We start from the raw sequence: 27,599 nt of genomic DNA, 5'->3' as shown, positions 1-27,599 counted from the left end.
TGTGCATCTATTATATAGTTTTATTCCTTATAATAGTCACCTGTTTGACAGGACTTATCCCTATTTTGGATGAGGAGGTGAGAAGGCAGAGTATGGGAATTGCTAGGTATTTTCTTTAATCTTGCCTAGTTAGGTTAATGCCAGAGTCAGGTGGTAAAATCAGAGTCATTCCCTTACAGTGTATTGACAGGGCTAAACCTATGTAGATTGAAGTGAATCTTAGATAAAGTATAATAATATTCAGCATGATGTGTTACAAATAATAAATTTTTCATGATTGTCAAATAAACAAGTCCATCTAGAGATATTACTAAGTGTGGCAGAAACCTAATGCTTCTTTTACTTTTTTATTTATGATAGTCAAAGCAATTAAATATTAAACCTATTTGCAATACAAACTGAAGGAAAGCTCAAAGACACTTATAATGTTTTAAATCATTTTTATTACAGTTGGAAATAACTTCTTTTAAGATAACCAAAGGAGTTTTATATTATGTCTCATATGATAAGTGTTTCAATCTAACTTAATGTTTCTGATACTTCAGGTGGAGTGTTATAGAATTTTGATCATTGCAATATGTCAATTTCACATCCGGCTCCTATGTTAGTGTTTTTAATATCTAGTGTGTAATCAATTTCTTATTTTTTACCCCCAACACATGCGCGCACACACACACACACACACACACACACTCAGACTTTAATATTTCGCTAACTACTTAGTGAAGCTTTAACCTTTTGTACAGGGCACAATGTGAGAACATAACTGAAATTAAATTTTTTTTTAATGTTTATTTATTTTTGAGAGACAGAGACTCAGAGCACAGCAAGGGAGGGGCAGAGAGAGAGGGAGACACAGAATCTAAAGCAGGCTTTAGGTTCCAAGCTGTCAGCACAGAGCGGGGAGAACATAACTGAAATTAAAAGCTTTTTGACCAATTGGACGGTTAATTAACTATCCTATTTTTAACTACTATTGCAGTCTGAAGAAAATAACACAAGTAGGAAAACAAAAGGATTTGATTGAGTTACTGTTATCTGGAGTTATTTAAAAATCATTGTGTCGTGGGGCATTTGGTCCGTTAAGTGTCTGCCTCTTGGTTTTGGCTCAGGTCAGGATCTCACGGTTCGTGGGATCAAGCCACGCATCCGGCTCTGCACTGACAGTTCTGAGACTGCTTGGGATTCTCTTATTCCCTCTCTCTCTGCCCCTCCTCTGCTGTCTCTCTCTCTAAAAATAAATAAATAAAGTTAAAAAAATCATTATGTTGTGTTAGAGAATAGTTTCTTAAAAGGCAAAATCATGATTTTCATACAAATATAAAATGAATTTATGTCAAAGATATTATCTCATTAATTAAATTAGGATACAAAAAAAGATGTTACAGCTGGTTCAAAGATGCAAAAAAGCAGAGACATTTACAGATCAAGAATAATGAATAAATATGCAAATGGATGCAACACAGGCTTCCTCCCCCCTCCTCCTCCTCTTTTCTCTGGGAATGGGATTTGGGGGAGGGGTTTCCCTCCACTGAACAGAATTTCTTTGTATATCTATATAGGCATTACTGATTGCACTGCTATCAGTGTTCTACAGCTTAAGTTGTAAAATAGCCTAAAGATAATAAAGTCCAAAGAGCCCCCATGGAATCAGTCATTTAACCTTAACCACTATGCTCTGAAGCCTTAAACAGTGCATAGTTTCCCACTGAGGCACACATTTTCCCCTACACTTGGAAAGTGGTGATAGGATCTTCTATGTAATGAAACATTGTTAATAGTCACTGTTTTAGATTCAATGTAGCTTACTTTGGGACAGAAATGCTTGTTTACTCATTAGAGCAAACCTGAATGTCAAAAGAATTCATGAGGTTCCATATTGGCATGAGAGAATGGGCGCTAAGCTTGTACGTTTTAGTAAAGTCATGGAAAAGTTAAATAAGTGATTTGAACCTTCGGACAATCTTTACAGTCTCTTCCAAATCTGTGCTTCTAAGATTTCTTGCAGAGAAATAATTTCTTTGTCCCCTAACCCTGCCCCAATATACTGAATCAGTCTTCGCAAGCCGAGGGAGAGGTTTCTAAACTTGGGCACTTTTCCAGCCCTTGAAGAGGAAGTGAGATCCTGAAGAACGTGTTCTAATTTATACATTGCTCCCTGCTGTTCACAAATTTGATACAGAATCTCATCTTGAAGCTAAACAAGATAACATGGTTCTGATTTTAACAAGCATCAGTGACTGGGCCCGGTAATGCAGTGACCAGAGGTGTCCCAACAGCACCTACTGCTGTAAAGAGCCTCCTTAGCAGCCTTTGTTTGCAACTGCAAGCAAACATAAAAGGGAAAGAAAAAAGAAAATGGAGATTTGCTACTTTTTGGAGCCTCTGTTATTTGAGGAATGTTGGTATCTTCATTTCTGAGAGCTTTCAAAATTGTTCTGTTTCTCACTATGATCAATGTGCTTGAATAGCTTAGATTATTGCATTTGATGGAGCTTGTATTTTTCTCTTGATGAGAATGCAGTTCTCGTTAGCATTAACGACAATTCCACATTGCTTTTGTCCCAATTTGCCAACTGTCTTTTTCCTTTTGGAAAACAGATATTTTCTCTCTCCTAAAACTTCTCCAGTCTTAAACATTTACGTGGATTTAAAATGTGTTTTAAAGCCCATTCTTCTGTAACTTCCAAATATTTCTAAGTTTTATCTTTGAGCAACTTACTTGGTGCACATATGAGAGTAAATAAGTGATGAAAGTATATATGAAATTAAGAATTTAATTTATTTAGAGGAATGTTTAATGCACTCTTAAGAAAAAAAATACACACTGGCAATAAACTCCTTTAGCGTGTGTGTGTGTGTGTGTGTGTGTGTGTGTGCATTTTCTCCTACATCTGTTATAGACTAAGATTATTTTTGTATAAACTGTAATTGTCCTCTTTTGGAAATCAATACAGAATAACAAGACATATTTCCTCCAGATAATAGTAACTCTTTAAATGGAAAATAACTTTGGCCATTGTTTCATTTTTTGGAGGTTCAAATTATTTTAGTATGATTAATGAGAGGAGCAGTTCCTGGATATTCTTAATAACTGTATCCTGTTGGCTTAAGACCTCACTTTGCCCAGTTTATGATTAAAATGCTCCACTTATAGTTAGATGTAACATAAATAGTTCTTGTGCTTGACTATGATAGAATTTGGAAACTAGTTTTGATCAAACCAGTATCCTCAAGGAGATTAGAGAGCATAAATGAAATATTACTGTAACCTCCTTGATATCTTGCTTTTGCTTCAGCTTCATTGACTAATCTGGGGGTGGTTTTACAGTTTATTTGAAACTCTAAGTAGATTACCGTATGAATCAGTAATGAATAGAATCTCGAAATGCTCCAATGATAATACTGATCGCTTTAAGATCAACACCTCCCCGGCTCTTACTCCCCTCCATCCTTGGTATTCTGAACATGGTTGACCCTTCTGAGGAGGAAGAAAAAGAGCCTGTTCAGGTCATGGCCAGGACCTTCTGCTCTTGCTTGTCTCTGTGATTCTTAATTCTTGGAACCTTAGTTTGGTGATGCATTTAGAGTCCCCTCTCTAGCCTCCTGGACTTAGCTTTGTACATTGCTCTGACTCTAGTGTCCTCAATGACCCTCCATCTTTCCCCCTGAATTACTGTGGAGGTCCAAATTAATCTTCAGTCTTGTAGTTCTCCACTATTTTCAATGCATCCAGAATAATCTTTCTTAAAACCCAAATTCCAACATGTCATTCTTTGCCTTAGAGTCTTCAGTGATCTCTCTTTCCCTTCAGCTCCTTTGGGAAGAGAGAGAAGCCCAACTTATGGCTTCAGCCAGAGCTCGTGCCATGACTCACGACACATGTTATGTTGCAGTCCAGGCATTTTAGTGTAGGGTGCTCCCACTAGTGGCATCAGCACTACCCGGGAACTTGTCAGATATGCAGGTTCCTCAGGGTCCCACCCCCCACCTACTGAATCAGAAACTCTGGGATGGAGCCCAACAATCTGTGTTTCAACAAGCCCCCTGGGGGATTCTGAAGCAGTCTTAAGTTTGAGAGCCTCTGCTGTCATCTCGAACACTTAGAATTCTAAAGCACGCTTTCTCTTTCTCACTTACAGAATTAATTACCTGCTCTCCCTCCCCCAACTTGGTTTCTAGTGCTCTACTCACATCCTTTTCATTGGGCTAACTCCTGTTTGTCCTTCAGTACAAGATGAAACTTCACCTGAGTGTTCTGTAAATGCCCATACTAGGTCCCACATCCTTTTTTTTGTGTCCCCATGCAAAATCTGTGCTATCTTTATGCCAGCCCCTGCCAGCTAACAGCCTGATATTTTGCTATCATGCTTCCTTCTCCTCTCAAGATTGCAATTACTACAAGAGTAGGGCAGTAAGCTGATGAAATTCCCTTTTTCTCAGTTGAGCATAATGCCTGAAGCAAAATAGATCACTAAGTGTGAAACAAATGTTTATTGGATGAATATGTTACCTATTTACTTTACATCAGCTTCTAATTGTCATTTGGAATGACTGATCTCATTTCATACATATATATGAAATGTGTATGTTGCCTTAGTTTGATTTTAAGATTGAAAAAGATTCTCAAGAGTACAGGTCACTTTTTTGGTATATCCTCCTTTTTTTTCTTTCAATAATACTAAAGCAACATTTTCTGCACATGGAATTTCATTTCAAAGCATTACCTGAAATGGCATATCAGTAAATGCTTAGCATCACTGATTATTATCAGGAGGAGGATGGGGTGTGGACAGAATGATGTTTGTACCTAGACTAATTTTGAATAAGCCTTCACTATTTATTTTTGCTCATGCATGTTAACATGTGCTGATTAATAGTATACAAAGTCTTCTGGAATTTTCTTGGAAGACTAGACTTATTTATTTATCTGTGTTTTGAAAGTACGTTCGCCCATTGCCAAGGCTGTAGTCTTTTTGCGTAAGTAATAGCATTTATTCCAGAAAAATACTGACAATCAAAAGCTAGTGAGTTCCCTGAATCACTGAATGGTTTCTACCAAAGAAACTCTACCTCAACTAGCACCCCCATGGGTAAGTAGAAGAGTAAACAGAGAAGTTTTTAAGGTATATCTTAATAGCTTCCAGGTTCATGCTTACTGAAATCAGTGGAAAAGTTGAATTTGGGTCCGATCTTACAGACTAACTTCTGAAACTCTAGTTCAGGGATGGTTAGTGAAGATAATCTAAAAAATATTTCAAATATGGAATCACTGGTAATGCCAATACTGTCAAATATAGTTAATCACTTCACTTCCATCTTAAAGCAAGTAAGAAGTACTTATTGAAACATATTCCTTTAAGTGATCCAGGTTCAGTCCCTAGAATATAACGTTCGATGTAGGAGAGAATAAACTTATAATAACATGGGGATTTTAAAAGGATTAGAAGGTCTTACTCTCTTCTTTCTGAATAGAATTGTCTCCTTGCTAACATTTATAAGCTACTTTTGAAGTTTATATGCTGTAAGATAAAGCCAACCTATTGAAATACTTCCTGGAGAGACACATGCCCTGGCTTTTTCTAATTGGAAATATAGGCTTTGCTGTGTGGGTCAGCTATTCGCCTTCAAGGATGGACTGCTTTTGAGCTTTATATAGATGCAGAAGGTTGCAAAGACTAGATACGACAGCTCAGGATTGTGAAATTGAATCACTATCCTTCATACCTAAAATGAGAGTGTGGGACATCATGATCTCTAAGGATCCTCGATAATTTCTAAATAGGAAGGTTGCCTAGTTAAAAAAAAAAAAAGGCAGGGAAGGCTTTATGGTCAGGTAGCCTGAGAGCTACCACCTACTGGTTGTGATCCTAGAAAGTTATTCAGTCTCCGTGAGTCCCACTTTGTACACCTGCAAACTGAGAACACCACACCTACATCACAGAAGTACAATTTCATTCATGGTCAGTGAGCCTAAAGTACACAGGACTGCACCTAGCACAGTGAGGATGCTCCTTCATGAGCTGCATGAAGAAGGCATCCTTCCACCTCTGCCAACAAGGAAGTGTGTAACTTTAGGAAAGCCACTTAAGCCCAAATTGCTATTGGGGTGCCTGGTTGGCTCAGTTGGTGGAGTGTACAACTCTTGATCTCAGAGTTGTGAGTTCAAGCCCCATGTTGGGTGTAGAAATTATGTAAAAAATAAAATCTGAAAAAAAAAGCCCACAAAAGATTCCTAAACTGCTACCATCAATCAAACCTTGACTCTAAGGTCTCATAGGAACCACAATTGTGAGGCATTCAACATGTAGAAAGCGCCCTTGGGTGAGAATATCAACCATTTTCAGGCTGACCTATTCTTATTGGGAAAAATATCCCATGGTAATTATTTTGGGGGCGTGATTTACTATTTAAAAATAGATTGCCTTGGGGTGGTGGGAGAAGTGCTGAAAGGATGCATTTTCACAAAATTTGAAAAACAGTTTCATAGCTCTGCACACACCCCCTAAAGCAGTTGCTAAAAACAGTGCTTGGTGTTGTATCCCTTGGCTGAGAGCCTCTCATTTGCCATGGACACACTGAAAATAATACAGGAAATACTTTATTCAAGAGAAGTTAATTTATCCTTTCTTCAGGCAGCCTCTTCTGTGCCAAATCTGAACCACTCTTGAAGGTCTACATATCAAGCTGCATTGGTTGTGTTTTAAGTGAAAAGGATATAATCCTTTGTGTTGGGCTGCAAGACACAAGTGTATGCAGTTGAATCAACTGCAAAACTAAAGTCCAGTCATGTCATCCCACTACTCAAAACTACCCAACAGCATTCCACCCCTCTCAAATCCTCACTCTAATCTATAAACCCTGTACAACTGGCCCTCTTTTCCCTGTGACCTCATCTACTGCCATTCTCCCCAACCATCAGAGTCAGTCACAAAAGCCTCCCCAGAAAAACTCCTGCTTCAGAGTTTGACACTCACTCCACCTGTGCTAAGAAGGCTCTTTGCCCAGACATCTATCTATCGTCATGCTTCTTCCCCTTACTTTCGTAAGGCTTTTACATTGTCATTTTTCACTGTGGACTTCTCTGGCTACCCTTTCTGTTACCGCAACCCTCCTATGCCTTCCCCCTTCCGTCATTTATTTATTTCTCCTTAGTAATTATTATTTTTTTTTTTAATTTTTTTTTCAACGTTTATTTATTTTTGGGACAGAGAGAGACAGAGCATGAACGGGGGAGGGGCAGAGAGAGAGGGAGACACAGAATCCGAAGCAGGCTCCAGGCTCCGAGCCATCAGCCCAGAGCCTGACGCGGGGCTTGAACTCACGGACCGCGAGATCGTGACATGGCTGAAGTCGGACGCTTAACCGACTGTGCCACCCAGGCGCCCCTCTCCTTAGTAATTATTATTAAATAATATTTTATATATTTTACTTATGTATCTTGTTAAATGCCTGCTCCACTACTTGGTGAGTTATGAGAGAGAAGGTGTATTTTTCTTACTTGCTTTCTTCACTACTTATAAAGTGTTTAAAATAGGACCTAGCCCAGAACAGGTTCTCAATACATTCTTATAAAATGAATGGATAAATGAATGCTGACAGTCTCACTGAGGAGAGGTGATTCATCAACATAAACCATCAGAGATCTATCTTACAGCATAAGCTTCCAAAAGAAAAGACTAAGTTTTGCTAATTCTCTGCCTCCTCAAAGCTTTCCAAAGCTTTGGATTATAGGGGGCACACAATAAATATTGAATTTATGAAATCAGTTTATTTATTTATTAATGACTTAAGCCTCCTAATTATCATCACAGTGTATCTGAAAACATCATGCTATGAGCAATTGGTTTCATATTATAATTTGGCCACCAATTTTGTTTTAGAGCCTTAAATAGATTCCTTATTTCTGAGCTTCAGTGTTGACATCTTTAAATGGGAACAGTATTATTTTTTAGCCCATGTATCTGAGAATTAGAATAGCTAGGCTTTATACAGTGCCTTGTAGATAGTGAAGTCTTAATAAACATTAGATGCTACTTTTTCCTTTATTAAAATAACTCCAGCTCAACAGTGGCTACTATGGTACAATTTACAATTACATTGTTCTCTTTGAGGAAGAATTTAAAATCTCAGCTGCAACACAGCCATCTGTAATAATAAAAAAAATTGTAGATTCATGCTCTCTTTAAGTTCCTCCTAAATCTCAAGCTACACCTGTGCAGGAAGCATTATATCACATAAACAAAGTCTTATTCATTGACTACCATCAAAAAGGAGAAAAAGGGGGAAAAAATCTACAACTTCCACAGGAAATCCCAAGCACAAATTCTCACAGCTGCCTCTATTCACTTGTTATTACTGCCTTGACCATTGTTTTAATTACAGCTCAAAAAAAGACATTATTTTCATGGTACTTTTACCTCCTTAAAGCAAAGTAGTATTGCTGCTCTCCAATCTTGATGATTGCAGTTCTTGCACTAGTCAGCCAGGCTGAATTAAGCTAGGCAACCTAGGAAGTCAAAGATTAAATTCTGGAAGTTAAAATTAGAGTGTAAAAAATTACTTCATGTGCCATAAAGTGTATATACAGTTTCTTCAATTATAGCCTGAGAAATCTGTCTCTGTGGGAAGGCACACTTCATTAACTTTCAGCTATGTAGGCCTGGGGCAGATAGGGTCATCATATTATAAAATTATATAGTATTATGATCATAATGTTCTTCTTCTCATCAGGAGTAGAAGATTTATAAAAGTAATTGTTTTAAGGAAATCTTGATAAGGTAACTAATATTATACTTCAGAGAGGTTTCTAAATTTATCCCAATTGTGAACTTGCCCTATTTATCTAAATTCCTGGAATTTATTTTTGTTTTGTGCTGACCAGTCTTTGACTCATTCATCTCATTAGTACTCCTTTGTTAAACTTTAATTGAGTTCTAAGAGAGGCTCTGGTTAGAAAACAGCACTGATTGTATGCGGTACAATTTATTATCTGAGTCGCTAAAATTGTCAGTTTTGACAATTTTTAGTCATTTTCTGACTCTTCAGAGTAGTTAAAACTTTAAACAAATATTTTTTAAAGTAAATCAGGCAAGTTTCCAATTAAAATAAGCATGGAAATGTTTTCAGATATTATACATACGTTTGGGGTAATTTCCTTGGAATAATAATATAATCTACAAAGACTGGCTCTGAAAGATCCTTAAATTCAAATCAAATGGCTTCTCAGTTCCACCCAAATTAATTTTGAGCTTCATGTGGCTACATTTTGTTGAATGTCTGCTTTGGTCAAGACAACACATTGATTCTCTAGACTGACTCTTCATCTCCTGTGGGGAAAAATAACAACACTTTTCATTTGCTAGCTTCTCTGGGTTGATTGTTTTCTCTTCCTAGTCCTTTGCCTTACATATTTGCCACCTAATACTCTTAGAAGGAGACAGATGTGGTATTTAGAGACCTATCTAAACATTGCGGTAATATGTTTAACATTAAAAAAAATTTTTAATGTTTATTTATTCTTGAGAGAGAGAGAGAGAGAGAGAGAGAGAGAACATGAGATGGGGAGGGGCAGTGGGAGAGGGAGACACAGAATCTGAAGCAGGCTCCAGGCTCTGAGCTGTCAGCACAGAGCCCATCACAGGGCTTGAACCCATGAACTGCGAGATTACGACCTGGGCCAAAGTCAGACACTTAACTGACTGAGCCACCCAGGTGCCCCTCGTTTTCATTTATTTATAATACAAATATTTATTGAGCACTGCTTTACTATCTATTGCTAAATAACAAAGCACTTCAAAACTTAGTAGCTCAAAATAACAACCTGATTATTTTTGCATGATTCTGTGTGTTGACTAGGGCTCAGCTGAGTGGTTATTCTGCTGGTCTTGCTTAGGGTCTACATGTGATTGCAGTCAGATGGCAAATGGGGCTGGATCACCCAAAATGGCTTCTTCACTCACATGTTGGGAACCTTGGGGCTCCTACATGTGGCTTCTCTCTTCAGTGGATTGGCTAGATTTCTTTCATAGTGGCTTACAGTTCTAAGAGGCAGCTGGTGGAAGCTATCACTCTTCTGTAAGTCTGGTCTCAAAGTCTGAGGATGTCACATCCACTGTATTTTACTGGTGAGAGCTAATCACAAGATAAGGCGATTTTCAAATGATTTTTATAGGAGAGAAATGAGTGTTTCAACTCAGATTAGAGAGCTGGATAAAACATCTCTCCAACCTCTACAATAAGACAAGACAGGACAAATCATGTACTACTGACATTTTGTAAACCCTTACAAAAACTTAGGTCTCTGAACAATCACCTACTTAAAATCTATAGAGAGAGAGGTACCCACAGGGAGAAATAAAATGTAAGCATTTGCTTATCTTGGACAGATACCACCAAACAACATACAAGCTGGTAAGAATATTCAGCTAGCAACTTTTAATGAGTTGCTAAAGACTAAATATGGGCTTGAAGGAGAATATGAAGCCCCAGGAGGCTATAGACATGGGAAGGATTGCATGCCCTTGCAGCTTTTCCAGTTAAGAACTCTACCAGGTGCTCACAGAGAAGACCAACAAGAATTCCCAGAACACTTCCCCAAGGTGCTGGTTTAGGCAGGGAACAGCAGGCACAGCCACAGCTTTACCTGGATTTATCTCCCTTATGGAACAAAAGTCTTAATCCATAGGGGAAAGGACAACTAAAACCAGAGCTTGAGTACTGGTGGGAACCTACTGTAGCTGGGGAAGGGAAACATGGGGAAAAAACCTCTACCCCTGGTGGAGGGAATGAATATGTGCTAGACCAAATTTAACATCTGAAGAAGATGCAGGAACATCCGTAAAGGGCATACTCACAATGTTCATAGTGCCTGCCTGAGGTTTAATTAGAGCATCAGAAAATGAGCCTCTCTCCCCACCACCACATTAACAATTGTTGAGTATAAATAACAGTGGAATGTACGGTGGGAAACCAGTACAAAGGAAAGATATGGGGCCAAACAGGGAGCAAGTGTTGAGAAAATCCATGGGTAAATTAACTCATACTGTAAACACAAGAAATCACTAGAAGAATCTGATGCAGTAGTGCACTGAGAGTAATCACAGTAGTAAAAAACTTCAAACTCTGCCAACTTCTGACTAGATGAATATAAAACTCCATTCTACAAACCTTACAGAAAAGAGGCAGGCTTATCTCTAAACTTGAAAAAATTATTTACTTCATTATCTAGCGTTTTGCACAACATGGCCAGATTCTAACAACAACAACAAAAAACTTTATGAGATACACAAAAGGACAAGGAAAACAAAGTCTGAAAAGATAAAGTGGTTATTGGAACCAGACTCAGATATGACAAAAACGCTGGAACTATCAGACAGAAAACTTAAAATAACTACGATTAATTTGTTAGAGGCTCTAATGGAAAATAAAAACGCAAGATAAGAAAGGCATTTTCAGCAGAGTTAGAAACTATAAGATAAAGTCAAATGGAAGTGCCAGAAGTCAAAAATACAGTAACAGAGATAAAGAGTGACTTTAATGGGCTCATCAGTAGCCTTGACATAGCCTAGAAAAGAATTAGTGAACTTGAAGATAGGTCAATAGAAATTATTCAAATTGAAAAACAAAGAGGAAGAAAAGGTGAAAAATCAAACAGACCATATGATATCAAATGGTATAATATCAAATAGTATAACATATGCATAATTGGACTCCCAGAGGAAAAGGAAGAGAGAATTGGGCAAAAAAAAAAAATATTTGAAGAAATGATGACTGGAATATTTTCAAAATTAGTGTCAGACATCAAACCACAGATCTCAGAACCTCAAAGAACACCAAGAAGAATTCATTAAAAAAACCCAAAACAACCCACCAAGCCTAGGCACATCTTATTCAAACTGTTGGAAACTGAAAACAAAAAGAAAATCTTAAGCTCAATCTCTGAATACTTACCTACAGAGGAATAGTAATAAGATAAACAACAGACTTCTAGTCAGAAACAATATAAGAAAGATGACAGTAGAGGGGCATCTTTAAAGTGCTGCAGGAAAATCCCACATCCAGTGAAAGCCACTTTCAAAAGTGAAAGAAAAATATAGTCTTTCTCAAACAAAGGTAGAGGAAAGAAGCTCCAGTCTTCTTTTTTTTTCACTTTTTTTTGTTTTTGTTTTTGTTCTGGAAACAGACACAGGGCATATCACAGGGGGAAGCAGTGTGATGCCTCCTAGCAAGGCTCAGGACAATAGTAGCCAAAGTCAGAGATACCACTGTGGCCAGGCCTAAGACCAACATCACAGAGGTATGAGGAGAGGTTGACCCCTCCACACCAAAAATCACCAAAATATGCAATCACCAAAAATATGGAATGCTTCACAAATTTGTGAGTCATCCTTGCGCAGGGGCCATGTTAATCTTCTCTGTATCATTTCAATTTCAATATATTTGCCGCTAAAGTGAGCGTGCTCCACTCTTGATTTAAAAAGTGTCCTGTGCATATAGGGAGAGAAGAAATTGGTTGGAAGACACCTTTAGAGATTAGCTACTAGCATCCACTGCATGTAAGGTAAAAGTTATAGTACTGGGGAAAGTCCATGTTATTTCATTGAAATTAATTTTTCCTATTTATAAGTTGCTGGTATTAGTTTACATGATTTCAGTGATTTCTTAAAATTGAACTATTTTTTTTAATGGTACGTACATTGTCGTTCATTACTTTATCAATCTGGAGATAGGTATTTTTGTGTGTGATATATAAAAACAGTCTATTTTAAAATTAGATTAATATATTTCTGAAATGTTAGAATGGTTAGCTACACATAGTAGCTGTGGCTGATTATAATCAATCTATGAAAACTTAACCATCTACACATGAGCTGATGTCTGTATTTTCTTAAATTAATTTATTTATTTTGAGAGAGAGAGAGAGAGAGACAGTGCGTGAGGGAGGGGCAGAGAGAGAAGGAGAGAGAGAGATCCCAAGAGGCTCCCTGCTGTCAGCACAGAGCTCAATGCAGGGCTCCATCTCATGAACTGTGAGATCACAACTGGAGCCAAAATCAAGAGATGGATGCTTAACCAACTAAGCCACCCAGGCGTCCCTCTTTATGTTAATAATAAATGTCAGTCAAGAGTCAAACTGATTAACAACGGTTAACAAATGCAATTTCAATTTCAGAATTACCGTTTATTTTTTAAAATGTTTATTTATTTATTTTTTGAAATTTATTTTGATGGGGTGGAGGGGCAGAGAGAGCTGGAGAGAGAGAATCCCAAGCAGGGATTCTCAGCTGTCACACTGTCAGCTCAGAGCCTGATGTGGGGTTCAACTCACAAACTGTGAGATCATGACCTCAGCCAAAGTCAGATGCTTAACCAACTGAGTCACCAGTTGCCCCTAAATTTTTACGTATTTATTTTTGAGAGAGTGAGAGGAAAAGAGTTAGAGGGAGAGAGAGAGAATCCCAAGCAGGCTCTGCACTGACTGCCTACAGCCTGATGCGGGGTTTGATTTCACGAACCATGAAATCATGACCTGAGGCAAAATCAAGAGTCAGCCACTTGACTGACTGAGCCACCCGGGCACCCCCAGAATTATTGTTTATTAAAATTATCTTTTAACTTTCTTTTTAATCTTATATTTACAAAGAAATAACTTGGTTATTCCAATTTGATTTTGACAAATATGTATAGTGCCAATCTCTTCACTTTGTAAAATGCTAATAAAAATTATTGGAGTCAATTATAGATTTGGTACTCTTAAAATTATTTTACTGAAATTTACAAGGATATTTGTGATATAATGTAAAGAATGACTCAGCTGCACAACTTCCAGATAGTGAGTTTGAGTCATGCTTAATACATTTGTGTATGTTTTTTTTAACAAATATTTAATGATACTTGGTAAAGATGGTGAGGCAGACTGCGATAGGTGTAGGGACTGCTGTAATGGGATTGCACAGTGTGGGAGAGAGATGGGGCTCAACTCCAAATATAGCATGGGCATGTGGGAATTTATAGATTAAGAGCAGGGTGTGGGTCAGTGGATGGAAAATTAGTAAGTGGAAACACCAGAAGTAAAGGGGATTCTGAGTAAACAGGATTCTTGCTGAAGATAGGCCAGGGTGATCAAATATCATCTGAGGGATGGAGAAAGATGAGGAACTTGATCATATATTGAAGGTGATGAGATATTGAGAGAGGAAAATGTTGGTTAAACTACTTGGTGGAGTTCTTACTAAAACTGGATTTTACAGGAGCGCAAACAGATGGGCCTAGGAGAACTGACTAAAGTTTAGTCAAGCAAAAAAAAATCTTTGTCATATTATATCAATTATAACATGATAGTATATATTCAAGTTAGCATTGAATAAAGCAGTAATTCTCAAGTTTGAGCAGGCCTCAGAATTTCCAGGGGGGTTTGTTAAAAACCAGATCACTAAGTTCTACCTTCAGGATATGTAATTCAGTACACCCCGGGTAGAGCCTGAGAATTTGCATTTCTCATGTTTCTGGATAATATTGTGTTTGGTCAGAGGAGCACTCTTTGAAAACTCCTTGCATAGATGAACAAATATGCTTTCAGGTTAGACACACTGAGTAAAACCCAGATTTGTTACCAATTCACTCTGAGAGCTTAGGCACAACCTTAATGTTTTAATCTATAAAATGGAGTATTAATAGCTACTGTGTAGTGTTGTTTCTAGAATCCTATGAAGTATTTGCCACAGTCTCTGGAACAGAGGATAAATACTCTGTTGGCACTGTTGATACTGTATTGAATGTTTAATGATGAAGATCTCATTGAAAGATTGTTATGTTTTTCCCAATACATATATTTAATTTATATTTGCAGACCTATTGAGCAAATTAAGAGGTTGAATATTTTGATCCTGATAACATTAATAGGAAAACTACCTTTTGAATTAGAAGTGACTATTTCAATGCAGTTTCTCCAGAGGGATTTCTATTTCGCAAAAGAAAGATTGATCAGTCAACCAACACTCATTGAGTACCTTTGTCTTCAGACAAAATACACACATACACAGACACACTCATATATACACATAAACTCTAAAGTGAATACAAACTGGCTTTTTCTACAAATTGGCTATTCCATTTTTCTTCCTTTCTCTTATCATTTTATCTCTGGAATCGGTGCCTCTGTTTGCTGGTGGATTCCTTTGCTTTGTGCCTCCTCCCCCAGGCTTCAACAGAGGCATCTTGCATCAACTGAGTACCCGTAGCAAAAGTGGTTAACAGATGTGTGGGTTCTGTTGTATTTTGGTATTGTAATTTCCTATTACTGAGAAAAAAAAAAAGAGAGCGAGAAGTGTCACCAAGGAATCTCGGGGGATTTCCTGACTAGAAATGCCTTTGAAGTTGAAGAATATTTTTAAGACAGCGGTTTTTAATTGTAAAGAATCTTAATCATGTAGAGAAATATGCCTTTGAAATATTTTTCTTTGAACAGTGCATTTACCAGTTCAGGAAGCTCATTTCCATGCAATGATATTTTAATTTTAATACACAACTTCCCTTGCATTGCATGTATTCATAAAGCTACAATTTTATTCTTAGTTTTATTTATTACATTCTGAAAATTAGGCTACTTGCCTTAAGCTATTCTATATAAATGTTTTTATTCCCCAAACCCATTATTTTAGAGATGCAATTTTAGCCTTTAAAGGGAGAAAATGATATAAAGTGGCTATGACTGAGGTTTTCTGGGTTTATATTTCTGCCATGTCTGCAGGGGGCTATTCTCCACATGAAAATCTAAGAATTCACACTAATGTTAATTCTGGGTATAAACTCATCAATTTGGAGGAAAAGAGATTTTACTTCTAAATGTAACTTTCCTAATTCCACTTGCTCTACATTTGCCTAGATTGGACTTGCCTTCAAATAGAGATATGGTCAGGCAAAAGCTGACACAAGGGGAATGAAAGGCTTACCATTTGTTTAAGGCAGGAAAATGACACTACTCAGTTTATGCCAAAAACACATATGGCTGGGGCGCCTGGGTGGCTCAGTCAGTTGGGGTCTGACTTTGGCTCAGGTCATGATCTTGCGGTTTGTGGGTTCAAGCCCTGCGTCGGGCTCTGTGCTGACAGCTCGGAGCCTGGAGCCTGCTTTGGATTCTGTGTCTCCTCCTCTCTCTGCCCCTCCCATGCTCATGCTCTGTCTCTCTGTGTCTCACAATAATAAATAAACATTAAAAAAATAAAAACAAAAAAAGCAAAAAAAAACCCCACATATGGCCATAAATATTTCATTTCTCTGAATTCGAAGGTAAGACTCTTTGTGTTCACATTCTTAAGTAGTATATGTATCTTATCCAGAAACGTATTTTACATCTTTGGCCACAGTAACACACACATACAGATCAAAGACCATCAAAGCCCAAATAAGATGGCATTCATTAGGAAACCACACTCTCCTGAATTAATTGCCCTTCTGAAATGAAATAAATATTTTATAGTTCCTTTACTTAAAACACAATCACTAATTGCAAATGGATGTGTTAATATCATCAACCTAGCCTGAATGAAATATCTGCCATATTTGTAAATATATTAATAATTAGTATATATGTCTGCACATATGTGTATTAATACATCTGTGCCCCAGGGGCTCTTAAGATTTGGACTGCAAATTTGGTTTCTAGGATGCTTGTTTTGTCCAGTTTTTGTTTTTAGTAATGTCAGTATTGCCACTGATAAATTTGATTTGACTTGAGGAAAGACCTACTATTATCTTCTTTTATCTTTTTCATAAGTGCATATTGGGTTGAAACCCCTGGATAACTAATCATACTTTCTCATCATCGTAGAAATGTAAGGCAAGGAAGTCTATGTCAGGTAATGCAAGTCTGGTGAGGTGTCTTGAAAACCCCAGCAGCAGCCTTACATTTGTGCACAGGAAAACTTATACAGGGTAAACTGGATAGGGAGAGAAAAGCTTGGGGACCCACCTAGAAGCTGGGATTGCACTGCACATTTCACAAAATTGAGGAAAAGTCAACTGCATGTCACAAAGAATGGGGGTGGGGAAGAGAATGTGTGGGGTAAGCCAGCGGGGGGGGGGGGGGGTAGTGGTTGTAGGATGACAGAGATTATAGTTACGGTAAAACTAATATAGAAAGAGGGTAAGAGATATAAATAAAATAGCAAGTTTTAGTGTCAAGAACATTATATTTTTCTTAACTAGGAGGCTTGTGTGCCAAGTTAGTCAATTTTTGAAAAATAAGAACTGTCTGGACTTCCCAAATATGCTTTCATCTTTGCTTTAGTGAGAAACCCAGAAAAAGGCCTAAAGCAGTTTCATAAGACATCATTTTTGGTTAAAAACAAAGAAGCACATTTAAAAAATCCCACACTTCAACCATCCAAAAGTTTTCCTAGAGTCTAATAAAAATAGTATTCCTTTTTTAATTTTATTTAAATTTTAGTTAGTTAACAAAGAATAGTATTCCTTTTAAAATGTGCATTTAAAAAAATCTTTCATATGACATAAGCTATGGCTGCTATGAAAACTGGTATACCTGAAATTTCTGATCAAAATAAAGGGCGAATTTTCCAAGACATCTAATTTGACTGTATTTTCCCTAATTTTTTTCTTTAAAGAAGAAAGCTTGTACTGAGTATTAGCTATTTCTCAAAGACATGTCAAAAGAAGCTATAAAATACATTCTCCAATGCCTCTAAATTTTTAAAGACTATGTCAATCATAATAAATATGATGCTTTCCTTTTTAGCAGATTATTTTAAATTCTAGAAAACAAATATAAATTGAAAAATACTTTATTCATAAAGATTAGGGATTGAGGTCAACATTTATAGGTAAGCATCTTTCCTGTGGCAGCAGTAAAGGCATAGTTTGAAGTTAAAGCACTATAAAAACATTTTACTTATAAATAGGGCAATTTTTGATATAAAAGTCAATGGTTGAGGACACAAAGACTACATTTCTGACACTAATTCCAGTGTATGTACCCTTCGCACACCACAAAGCAATTCTGTGACATCAGCTAAGTGTCTACAATTCAATTCAATTCTGACACTGTCTGGAGACTGTCAGATCCCACAGGTTAAGAGCTCAGTCCTACAAGAAGACTCCCATGACCCCCACCTCAATGCCAATCACAAGTATGGGTTGTCATCTGTGCCTCTGACCCACCATATATTGGAAGTTTCAAGGACCCCCCCACCTTGGGTTTCATTAATTTGCTAAAGCAGCTCACAGAACTCAGAGAAAGTTTTACTTTTAGTAAATAGTATTGCAAAATACTATTGGTTTCTTAGTAAAGGATATAATTCAGAATAGCCAGATGGAAATGAAGCATAGGGCCCGCATGGAGAAAGGGCACAGGGCTTCCATGCCTTCTCCAAGCATGCCACTCTCTCAGCACTTCCAAGCATTTGCGAACTGAGAAGTTCTCTGAACATCATACTTTTGGTTTTTATGGAGGTGTCATTATATAAGCATGCTTGATTAGATCATTGGCTTTTGGTGATAGATTGAACTTCCGTTCTCCCCTTCCCAGGGAGGTCAGGAGGGTGGGAATGGAAGTGTCAACCTTCCATTCAGTGGTTGGTTACCCTGGCAACCAGTCCCTATCCTTAAGCACTTTCCAAAAATCACCTCATTAATATAAACTTAGGTGTGGTTGAAAACAGTTTGCTATGAATATCAAGACACATTTATTGCTCTTATCACATAGGAAAATCATAAGCAAGATCTAATAAGAGTTCCCAAATTTGCTGACCACTCTTAATAAAAGTTGAACCCTTGAAATTCCATAGAATTTCCAGATTCTCAACAGATGCTAAATATAGTGTGGCCACCTTTGTTGATAACTGATTCAAATGAGTCCAAATCATCTAGATTTTTCAGAACTGTTTAGATTTCAAATATTCTATTTGTTGTGCCCTTATTTGTCTCAGAGTTCTGATTTTAGTAGAAAAAACATAATTTCTTTATCCATTGACCTGAATGGCTTCTGATTCTGCTTCTTGGAAAATTTAAAATAAGTGTAAAAATAACCCTGAGCTTAAATCGTCAATTAATCTACAACAAAGGAAGCAAGAATATACAATGGAGAAAAGACAGTCTCTTCAATAAATGGTGTTTGGAAAACTGGACAACTATACACAAAAGGATGAAATTGGACCACCATACACAAAAATAAACTCAAAATAGATTAAAGATCTAAATGTGAGACCTGAAACCATAAAACTCCTAAAAGGAAATACAGGCAGTAATCTCTTGGACATCAGCCTAAACAACATTTTTCTGGCTCTGTCTCCTCAGGCAAGGGAAACAAAAGCAAAAATAAACTGTTGGGATAAAAAAAAAGATTTTGCACAGTGAAGGAAACCATCAACAGAATGTAAAGGCAACCTACTAAATGAGAAAGATATTTGCAAATAATATATCTGATAAGGAATTAATACAAAAATATATAAAACACTTATACAACTCAATGCCAAAAAACCCAAACAGTAAAAAATGGCCAGAGGACCTAAATAGGCATTTTTCAAAGAAGACATACAAATGGCCAATAGACACACAAAAAGATGGTCAACATCAGTCATCATCAGAAAAACGTGAATCAAAACCACAATGAGATATCACCTCATACCAATCATAATGGCTAGTATCAAAAAGACAAGAAATAACAAGTATTGAAAAGGATGTGGATTAAAAGGAACCCTTGGGGTGCCTAGGTGGCTCAGTCGGTCAAGCATCCAACTCTCGATTTCCGCTCAGGTCACGATCTCGGGGTTCATGAGATCAAGTTCCACATTGGGCTGTTTGCTGACAGCATGGAGCCTGCTTGGGATTCTCTCTCTCTCTTTCTCACTCTCTCTCTTCCTCTCCCTCTGCCTTCCTATGTATGCACGATTCTCTCTGTCTCAAAGTAAATAAGTAAATTAAAAAAAAAAAAAGAACCCTGGTGAGAATATAAATTGGTGGCAAAGCCACTATTGAAAATAATATGGAGGTTCCTCAAAACATTAAATACCACACAATCCAATAATTTTGCAGCTGGGTATTTACCCAAAGAATACAAAAACATGAATTTCAAAAGATATATGCACCCCTGTGTTTATTGCAGCATTATTTGCAATAGTCAGGATATGGAAGCAACCTAAGTATCCATCAATAGATGAATGGGTAAAGAAGATGTGGTATATACACGAACTATTACTCAGCCATAAAAAAGAATGAATTCTTGCCATTCACAACAACATGTATGGATCTAGAGTGTATTATGCTAAGTGAAATTAAGTCAAAGAAAGACAAATACCGTATGATTTCACACGTGGAATCTAAAAATCAAAACAAATGAGCAAACAAACAAAAATATACCCATAAATACAAAGAACAAAATGGTGGTTGCCAGAATGGAGGGGAGTGGGGGGAATTAGTGAAAGGGTTCAAGAGGTACAAACTTCTAGTTATAAAATAAATAAGTCACAGGGATGAAAAGTATAGCATAGGGCATGTAGTCAGTAACAGTGTAATAACTTTGTATGATGACAGATGGTAGCTACACTTCAAGTGAATTGTCAAATCACTATGTTGCACACATGAAAGTAATATAACATTGTATGTCAAATATATGTCAATAAAAATAATAAAATAAAATAGGAGACAAGAAGCTGGTGAAAATTTTTTTTAAATTTTTTTAATGTTTTTATTTATTTTTGAGACAGAGAGAGACAGAGCATGAACGGGGGAGGGTCAGAGAGAGAGGGAGACACAGAATCCGAAACAGGCTCTAGGCTCTGAGCTGTCAGCACAGAGCCTTACTCAGGGCTCGAACTCACGGACCATGAGATCATGCCCTGAGCCCAAGTCAGACGCTTAACCGACTGAGCCACCCAGGCACCCCAGCAATTTTGACATCAAACAGTAATTCAAAATTTTTGTTTAAAATGATGGCCAAAAATGTTTATGTCAAGGAATCAAGAGGAAGTTTCTTTTCCAACTTTCCTTCCTGTCTAATGTTTCGGTTTTCTTTTCCATCTCTGTCTCTGTTTTTAGTGTGGAAGTTAAAGGTGAATACAAGGAAGGTGTGAAATACCATCTTTACCTTTTGGATGATCTATATTTCTTTGGTTTCATTTATTTTTGTGAGATGCTCAGAAGAAGTCCACTTCCAGCTCAGATTCTTTCCTTCAGAGTTTCCCCTAGCAACCTGCTAAATGCTCCTGTAAAATACAGGTTTTGGCGGAGTCAACATAATCACTGTATTCAATATTCTGCTTAGTAAATCACACAGATCTTTTTATGAGTCATTCTATGAGATGTTGGTTCTGGAAATTACAGACACACTATTAACTTTTACACTTAGGAACTAAAAATTCTAAATGAAGGTATAAAATTAGTATGAAAATACATAGAAGAGAGAAAGGTACTATTGTGGACCAAATGTTTGTGTTCCCCCTCCGAATTCATAGGTTGAAATCTGAACCCCAATATGATAGTATTATTAGGTGGCACGTTTGGAGTTAATTAGGTCATGAGAGTGGAGTATTCATGAATGGGATAGTGCCTTGTAAAAGGGACCCTAGAGAGATCTGTTGCTCCTGTGCCATGTGAAGACACTCAGAAACGGGCAGTCTAGGACCTGGAAGCCAGTCCTCATTAAAACCTAACCATGCTTGCACCCTGATTTTGGACTTCAGTTTCCAGAACAATGGGAGATAAATTTCTGATATTTATCAGCTGCCCGGTCTATGGTACTTTGCTATAGGATCCTAAACTGAATAAGATAGGTGCTATATAATTTATTCAGTAACAAGTGAAACAAGTAAAAAGTAGCCTGATTAGATGAATTTGAACTCTTTTCATGAAAGGGGGATAACGAAGTTAATTAAAGGGATGTGGGAGAGTTAATGCATTCTGAGTTATGACTGCCTACCACAAAACATGGATCTATAGTCCTTTGTAAAAACATTGGGAACTACTGATCTGTTGGACTCCTTTTTACAGTACCTGGAAGGCGTAGAAACTCAATTAATGTTGCTTAACAACACTGAAGAGAGAGAAGAGAGAGAAGATGGCATAAGGAAATAAGGTGGGGAATAAGGTTTTTTTTTTTTTTTCTGTTCTGAGGAAATCTGTATAGGTCACCTGGTCTGAGCATTAGCAGAATATTGCTGGAGAAAAAGACACATGACCAGACTGGAGTCTTTATGGACTCATGGTTTCCAATGTCATGTAGAATCTCTATTCTCTCCTTCGTATGACCCTACAACCAACAGATGAATTCACATCTTACGTCATAGATAAGCAACCATCAGAAGCAACTCTTCTTGACCAAATATGTGCAAACAGATCTACACACATCTGTGCCTACTGTCTTCTGTTGCAATAGAAAAGGTGTTTGTAATCTGCTATTTCGTCCATCTGTGCTTTGTATCCCATATCCCTGCCTTCTCAGAAAAATGTTTCTATCAGTTTTTCTCCTCTCTCCTCTACCTTCAATCCCTTCAACTCCCCTCCCCCTGACTCTCATCCCCAACATACAAAAAACTTTACTTTTAGTCTAAATACACAACACCCTTTCTTGTCCTTAGGCTTGTTCTGATGATACTGCCCCTGGTTGGGTCATTCTTCCTTTTCACTCTACCGTCCTTCCTTAGTTAAGCCTTTCTTACAATCCCATTATGAAGGCCCCACCCTGATGACCTCATCTAAACTGAATTACCTCCCAAAGGTCCCATCTACAATTACTCTGGGGTCAAAGGTTCAATATGTGAATGTTTGGGAGATACATTTCAGTCCATAGCACTGAGCTTCTTAGATTTATATGTTTACGGGTTTCATCAAATTTGGAAAAACGTCAGCCACCATTTCTTCAAATATCATGTGTCTCCCTGATTCTACTCTTTTCCTTTTGATTCCAATTACAAACGTATGATAGGCTGTTCGTTCCATAGCTCATAGTTCACCTATTCGATTTCCATTCATTGTTCTGTTCTGTTATTGTTCACTCTGTTAAGTTTCTCTTTGTGTTTTATTTTGTATACTTTCCACTGCTATGTTTCCCAGTTCACTAGTATTTCTTTTTGCAGTGTCTAATCTGCTTTTAATTCCCGCTGGTGTATTTTCTCATTTCACATATTGTATCTTTCATCTCTAATGTGATTTGGTTTTTCTAATATCTTTCCTTTCTCTCTTCATCCTCACACTTTCCTCTATCTTCTGGAATTTATTTATAACAGGTGTTTTAACAGACTTGTCAACTAATTCTAGTGTGTTATTTCTGGCTCTGCTGATACTGATTGATTCTCCCCTGATTTATGGGCCAGTTTTTTCTGCTTCTTTGCATACCAAGTTAATTTTTATTGATGCCAGACATTGTGAATTTTACATTGGTAAGTGCTGAATATTTTTGAATGCCTTTATTTTTGGACTTTGTCCTGAACAAAGTTAAATTATTTGGGTTCAGAACAATCCTCACCTAAGGATAACTGACCCACTACTAAGCAATCCCTGTCTGTGGACTCTGTACCAAATGACACATTTACTAGATCTTTCTACTTTGGCTTGTGGGAACATAAATCTCTCCCACATGAGATGTGAGGATCTCCCTACTCCTCTCTGGTGGTCTTTCCCAGCCCCAGGGAGTTTCCTCACATGCACCCAAAGATCAGTCCAAGGACTTGAGAGGGGCCCTCTTGCATTTCTCTCCTCCCAGACACTCTACCCTGAGAATGATAGCTGCCTTGGCTTTCTAAATTTGTCTCCTCAGTCCACGAGGTTGCTGAGCTGTTTGAGCTCCTCTTCTTAGGCTTCAGCCTGAAAAGGCTCTCCAGGCAGTGAGTTAGGTCACTCATCCAGTCTCATCTTTCTTGTTTCCCCTTTCTCAGGAATCTGTGCTCTGAGCTGCTTGAAGTCCAATGTCTGAAAACTGTTGTTTCATGTATCGGGTCTGCTTTTCTAGTTGTTTAAGATGAGAGGTTCAATCCAGTCCCTATTAATCCACATTGGCCAGAAGCAAAGGCCTCATTTTCCGGTGACTTTTCTTTTAATTCGCAACTATTTATTTAAATTCAAGATAGTTAACATCCCTATTACATTTGAATACTGTCTTTGTTAGATACTGGATTTTTGCATATATTAGAATGTACCTATTGATTATTCCCCATTACTCTAACAGAGTTCCCTATTCATGTGCTAATATCACATTCTTTTGATTATGGTGGCTTTATGTGAAGTTGTACTGTTTGCAAGGCAAATATCTCCCCTTCTTTTCAGACATTATTTTACTGCTCCCAGATATTCTTAAATGATATTAAGACTTGCTCTTTTTAGGCCTTATTATATGACCTCCAATAATGGATAATTATATTCAACTAAGCCTTTTATCCTTGTTAGAAATAAATCTCATGGTTCTTAACTATATTATAAATGGAACATATTTCATGTTTCTGTTTATTGCTCGTGATTCCCAGCATAAAGCTACTAATTATTGCATATTTATCTTTTAAAAGGAAATCAAATCTTCTTGTTAATTATAGCATAAGTCATATAACAAAAAGATAATTCATCTCTTCTTGTTCCAATATTTACCAGTATTTTATTACCTAACTGTACTATATTCCCTAGAACAGAAGAATTAATGTTTAATTATGATAGTGGAGAACATTTCTTTCCTGTCCCTGATTTTGATAAAAATGGCTTTAACATTTCACCATTTGAAATATTTTTTGCTGGTTTGGAGTATACAGCTTTTATTATATTTAAGCCATTTATTTCAATGGCTTCTTAGGCTTTTTATTATAATTGCTACTATCTTTTATCAAGTGCCATTTAAGAACATACTGAAATGATGAAAACATTTTCTTCTTTAATGTGTTAATTAGGGAATTATATTAATTGTGGTATTTCATTCCTAAAATAAATCCTACTTGCTAATTTTGATACATTGTGAATGGACTGAATCTGTTATTAAAAGTCAGATACTGTTAGATTGATTAAAAAAAAAACCTAGAAATATGTTCATTTCAAGAATTACTCTTAAAGCCAGTAAGAAAAAATGCTGCGTAGAGCAAAGGATGCTAGAAGAACATAAAAATATAATTAATTGTAGTGGGAATTTTAATACAGCTTTTTTAGAATTTGATAAAATAAGAAAACAAAAATTAATTAAAGATAGAATGCAGTTAAATAATACAGCATAACCTTAATTTTATGTATATATAATGTTATACTCTTTATATTGAGAATAAACATTTTTTTCCACATGATCATGGCATGACTGTTATAAAAAATCATCATATAGTTTGCCACAGATAAATAATGACTGTTTTTTTTCTTTAAAAGCAGAGATCCCTAACCATATTTTTTTGAGTTAGAAATGAATATGAAATATATGAGCCAAACTAGTGACTTGGGAATTAAGAAACATACTCCTGCTAAATAACTGTTGGATCAAAGAAGAAATCAAAATAGAAATTACAAACTGTTAAGGAAGCAATGTAAAGAAGAGAGTTAAAAGTATTGAGATATATAATAACTGTGCATAGGAAGATGCATAGCCTTAAAGAGCTTCACCATTAAAGAAAAATTACTGATCACACAGGATTTGAGTAATTATCATAGAAAATTAGAGAAACTGCAGCAAGAAAAAGGTGAAAAAATAGGAAAATAAAATCAATAGAGACAAAAATAATTAAAGAGGAAAAAATTATACAGACTAAAAATTTCAAAAGCTAGATGCATTTACAGACCAGTAAAACAGAAAACCCCTCAAAAACCTGGCAAAGAAGAAAAGGACATGGAACAAATATATAAAATATTAAAAATAAGAAAGATGACATTAACACTGATATTGGAAAGATTAAAATATGATATAATTACGTGGCAACAAAATGAAATACTAGGAAAAAAGATTGTTGAGCAAAATATAAACTACACAAATTTTCCACGAGAAAATATACAGGTTGCAAGTTAAGTTAATCTCTACTATTTAACCAGGTACCAGAACTGGATGGGTGGTTTTATAACAGACTTCCAGCTCACCTTTAAAAACAGATAATTTCAATGTTATTTAAACAATTCCAGCCCACAGATTTTTCTAGATGAATTCTCATTCATATTAAGAATTCAGTTTAACAGCAAAGCTTATTAAGGAGAGCACAAAAAGGAAAACTTTCATCCATTGCTTTTATGAATATAGATGCAAACTCTAAAAAAGAAAATAGTATCAAGTAGAATCCATTAAGTTGGCACCATAGTTTGAAAAATAAAATATGACTTGAAAGCATACACATGTGTGAGGGCACAGTGTAAGAACTGTGAGAAATCTGCCTGGTATATGCATATCTTTTGGTTGTTTATGGATAGCATTCCCTTCCTCTTTTTCTTTTACAGTCCTCCCTCATGCAGGAGATGCACATGGCAACCTGAGCTGGGCCACAGCTGCAGAGCACTTTTGCAGCAGCCAAACCCAGGAAGTGGGAATGTAGAGAGCCTCCCAGGGCTTAGCTGTTGTTCAAGTGAGAAAATCCTCTCTGGCAACTGTTGAGGGCATGTATGAATGAGATCCTGGAGGCGAAGAGCCTCTCTTCAGAGAGAGAGGCTCTCCAGATGTGTGACTCTGAAGGCAGGCAGCTGTGGTGAGTGTCCTGGAACTCAGAGTACTTCCTAAAACTCTGGCTCCTCCACTGGGCATCAACTTCTCTCCTTTGCAGCTGATTCTGCAGTCAAAGCTGTTTTTGCCATCCCTAAAGCTGCTGCACTTTTAAAAAAAATGTTTTTTAATGTTTATTTATTTTTGAAAGAGAGAGAGAGAGAAAGAGAGAGAGAGAGAACATGAGTAGAGGAGAGGCAGAGAGAGAGAGATGGAGACACAGAATCCAAAGCAGTCTCCAGGCTCTGAGCTGTCAGCACAGAGCCCGATGCGGGACTCAAACTCATGAACCGCAAGATCATGACCTGAGCCAAAGTCAGATGCTTAACTGAATGAGCCACCCAGGTGCCCCAAAGCTGCTGCACTTCTAATAGAAGTGATATGCAGCCTTTTCCAGACCATCTATGAGTCTCGTACCTTTGCAACCAAGGTGGAACCAGATATTCTCTTCCTCTCCCCCATTTTGTCTTTTATGTCTGCCTCATGTCCTTTGTCTTTCCAACTTTATCTTTTTGGTTAGACCCTCGCTATGCACTGTTCTCAGTTCAGTTTAGGCTGGACAGCAGTCCAGCACTTTGGCGCTGGTTGTGGCTCATGCTGAAAACCCAAGCTGTGGAACAGCTTTATAATGTTGGCAGCAAAGGCATGAAGTAATGGCAGCAGCTATTAAGCAGACTCAGAGGTGGCAATTCTAATGGTGGCAAGTTGGGCAAGGGTGGCATAAGTTTCCATGGTGACAATGTTGGCTTCAAGAGACACAACAATGAATAAAGATCATAAACAGAAATTTTTACATCGTCAGTTACTAGCCTCCTCCTACCTATCATAGACATTGTAACTGCCTCTGTAGAATCCATTCCACTCCTTCTCCATTGGCTTGACTGAGATTGAACTCACCCTCAGTGTTAGGGATAGGATCTGGTTTGACCTAAGCCAATCATGACAATGT

The 27,599-nt window shown here is 37.1% G+C and overlaps 1 non-coding gene across 1 annotated transcript; it reads right to left on the bottom strand.

The window, feature by feature from the left end:
• Positions 1–12,353: 12,353 nt before the first annotated feature.
• Positions 12,354–12,456, bottom strand: LOC115506603. Its single transcript, XR_003966448.1, has one exon. It is a non-coding gene; the product is annotated as a U6 spliceosomal RNA (small nuclear RNA).
• Positions 12,457–27,599: the final 15,143 nt, after the last annotated feature.

The sequence above is a fragment of the Lynx canadensis genome, chromosome F2 (genome assembly GCF_007474595.2).
Source record: "Lynx canadensis isolate LIC74 chromosome F2, mLynCan4.pri.v2, whole genome shotgun sequence".
NCBI lineage: Eukaryota > Metazoa > Chordata > Mammalia > Carnivora > Felidae > Lynx > Lynx canadensis.
This window is presented reverse-complemented; position numbering and strand designations above follow the sequence as displayed.